Source organism: Halichoerus grypus, chromosome 2, assembly GCF_964656455.1.
Source record: "Halichoerus grypus chromosome 2, mHalGry1.hap1.1, whole genome shotgun sequence".
Lineage (NCBI taxonomy): Eukaryota > Metazoa > Chordata > Mammalia > Carnivora > Phocidae > Halichoerus > Halichoerus grypus.
The window spans coordinates 122,474,674-122,478,166 of record NC_135713.1 but is presented as its reverse complement, the minus strand read 5'-3'; the positions used below and the strand labels follow the sequence as shown (position 1 = coordinate 122,478,166).

General features: G+C 41.9%; 1 long non-coding RNA gene across 1 annotated transcript; it reads right to left on the bottom strand.

Annotated features, from left to right (window-relative positions):
* Positions 1-242: 242 nt before the first annotated feature.
* Positions 243-2,671, bottom strand: LOC144380984 (uncharacterized). The gene is made up of 4 exons (XR_013445368.1): positions 2,594-2,671; positions 2,379-2,461; positions 689-825; positions 243-552 (listed from the first exon to the last, which is right to left on the bottom strand). It is a non-coding gene; the product is annotated as an uncharacterized LOC144380984 (long non-coding RNA).
* Positions 2,672-3,493: the final 822 nt, after the last annotated feature.

Here is a 3,493-nt window from a genome sequence, read left to right as displayed (position 1 = left end):
AAGAAAGGTCACAGACACTTGGTGGGATATGGGTTTTCATTAAAATAGTGGAACATGAGCAGGACCTTGAGAGAAGTGTTCAATAATTATTTATAATTATTTATAATTATAATTATAAATGGTCAATTTATAATTATAAATTATATAATTATAAATTAGTGGTCAAATAAGTATTGACCAATTAAGTGGTCAATAATTATTTATAATTATCTATAATTAATAATATTATTAGCTATCATTAATTGATTCTAGGGACCTGCTCTGTATCATACACTTTGCCAGAGACTTACCACAGCACCTTATCTACTCCCCCCCCAGTAGCCCCTTGAGGTAGGTGTCACTATTGTATTCTTCTAAGGATGAGGAAAGGGGTCGTCAGAATTCAAAGGACTTTCTGAAGGTTACCTAAAGGTCAGGGCAAGGATCAAGATTCCAGCCACCCCTGATGCCAACATCTGTGATCTTCATGTAATGGTATCAAAGAAATTTTATGCTCTGTCCGAAGTTTATATCACACTTGTAAAAGCTCCTCTTCTCAGTACTGCTATGTTTCTGAAAAACAAACATTAAATATAGAGCTCAGGATTTTGTCCCCTCAAAGAAGAGGACATATGAGAACAACAGGGAAGAGACATCTCTGCTTTAAAAGACATTGTTTGGTTAGAATCAAAGTGGTTGCGATATTGACCTTACAAATATTTGTGAGTCTCCCTGCTTTTGGAGAAACAGAATTTGAAGGTGGAATCTCAGTGTCTTGGTCCTTGGGAATTTTCTCCTGTCTCCAAGTTCACTTGGTAAAAAAGAGGTCTGATTCATCTTATGTTTCTGTTTGAAAGAAAAACCTGGTGGGAATCTATTTTGTTTTCATGTTGCTAAGAAATCATATTTTTATTTATAAGTTCTACATATCACTGTTACTCCAAAAATATTTTTTAAATAAAGGCCACAGAGATTCAAGAATGTCAAATATATGCCCCCCAGATCCTAACTTTCTTATGAGATTATTTGTTGCATTTAGTGCTGGAAATGCGTGATGCCGGTTTGTCTTTTGATTAGGAGATAGGTGACATGCATGGCTAGGATATTCTATACACATACGGGGCAAAGTGGCATGTGCTTTGCCTTCAGATATTACATATAGAAATAGTAGATGAACAGTATTTAAAAGAAAATGCCTCAGGGGTGGGTTGTAACCCTATGTCCAGAGCCTCATTTTTCTCATCTGTAACAGTGGGCTAAGTAAGTAGAGAAAGTGTAAGTGGATAAACGAAACCTTTCCCCCTCCTTTAACTCCCCTTTCTCAGGACCTGGTTTTCCTGCAGCCGTGTCGAGAGCTCATTAGTTCTCTCTCTCTACCCAGGACTCCAGGGTCAGCCGGTGGAGTGTGTGAACCTTCTTGCTTCCCACTGTCACTTCGGAACAATTTCCTCTCATCCAACTGGCAAAGGAACATCAGACAAAAAACCTCTTTTCCTCTTAGGCCCTGTGCCCTCTAGACTCCTTGCTTCTTGCTTTTCAGATGCCTTCCTGCTACTCTCACCCTCTCCCAGGTATCAGAAGGGTGGTTCCATGTCTTACCATCTTTCTCTCTACCCCCAGCTCGGCTATTGTGCTGAGAGATTTTAGTGGTTACATGGACAACCCATCCAGCCACCTGGACTCTCAGCTCCCTGACCTCCTTATCTTTCCTGTCATGGCCATTCTACCCAAGACTACCAGTCTGATCCTTATCATCACCTAAAACAGCCATCTTTCAAGAATCTCAAGTTCAAGCATCCCCGTCCCTGTCTCCATGGCTTCTCTGCCATCTTCCCTGTCACCCAGCTGCCACCTCGACTCTTCCTCAGCTGCACTGAAATATCCTTTCCTTCCTTGACATTCCTCTCTGCCCGGCTAACATTCCAACAGTTCCATTCATGCTTTCCCAAACACCTTTGCACCTCTTTCTTCTCAAAACAGCCATCTAGCAGGACCCTTGATTTGGAAGGTACTACATTATGTCTTTTCTCCTTGCCTGCACTGGGCAATTGTGTAGGGCCGGGCAAAGTCACCCGATAGGACGGGGTGTTCCACTAAAAACGAGGCATCCTAAAATGACGTAGACTTTCAAGATTCTCATAGTCCTGCTGTGCATAGTTGCTGACTAATAGCTCTGTTATTTCAGACCTCCTCTACCCTCTTCCATCATCGGACCTCCGCCATCCCGTCTTCGTTCCCTCGCTCTCTCAGTAGTTGACCCCAACTCTCGCTTCATATCGAAAACTGAAGCCATCATATAGGAAATGCTCTTAGCTTCCCAACCGGAACTCTAGACCTATTTCCACCTGGTCTCACCCTCTCATCTTCTCATTTCCACTCTGCTCTTCTCAGGGACTTACATGGACTATGGAATCTTTCTCCCTTCAATCTTCTTCTTGAAACCAGGTCCTTCCCATCAGCATCTACACATGCTCAAGTCCCTCTGTAGTAAAAACAAATAAACAAAACCACAGGGCCTGACATACATTAAATGCTTAATAAATGACAGTTTATTCATTCAAAAACAAAACAAAACCCATCCTCCCTGAGAAAATCCTTCTCATATCCCCCTTACCTTCCCTTTACAGCCAGCCTATCGTTCTGTGAGAATTGTCTTTACTCCTGTCTCCAGTTCCTCACCTCTTACCTCTCAACCCACTTCCACATGACTTCTGATCACATCGAGTCAGCTAAGTTAACCAGTAACCACATTTCTAAATCCAATGGCCGTCGTTCAGCTCTCCATTATTTAACCTCTCTGTAGCATTTCTTGGTGTTAACGGATTACTCCATCCCCCCCTGAACCACACTCTCTCTTTGGCTTCTGTGACATGACATCTACTTGATGTACACCTAGCATCTCTGTTCAATCTGTCTTTAGGTCATTATATATTAGAATTCGTCAAGTCTCAATCATAGGCCCCCGGTACATTTCACTCTGTACTTTTGACTCTGTACTTTCTGCCTAGGTTGTCCCATTGATGTCCACAGATTCAATTGTTACTGCTGCACAGTGACCCATTAATTTAAACCTTTAGCCTAGTTTCCAACACATACATCTGACTGCCTGTGTGATATCTATACCTGGATACTTCTAGGTACGTTGATCTCAGCATATCCAAAATATCGAGTTTAGTTCCTTTCTAATGTCCCCTGTCTCAGTGAATAGATCCACACCCATCCAGTACCATAAGCCAGACTTGTAGGACCCAAACCTGACCTCCTTCTCCCTCACCTCTGCACATCTAATCTATCAACAAGCTCTCTCAACTTCTAAAGATTTAGAAGCATGTCTCTTGCCACTGCCAGAGTGTTAGTCGAAGTGGTCATCATTTTTCATTTGTCTTCACTATGCAGTTAGCCAAATATTTTCAAAATGCACACTGACCAGGCCTCATGCCTGCTCGTAGCTTGAAGATCATATTTAACATGGTCTTCAAAGCCCTTCTTTTGTTTATTCATGCATTGCTTGATT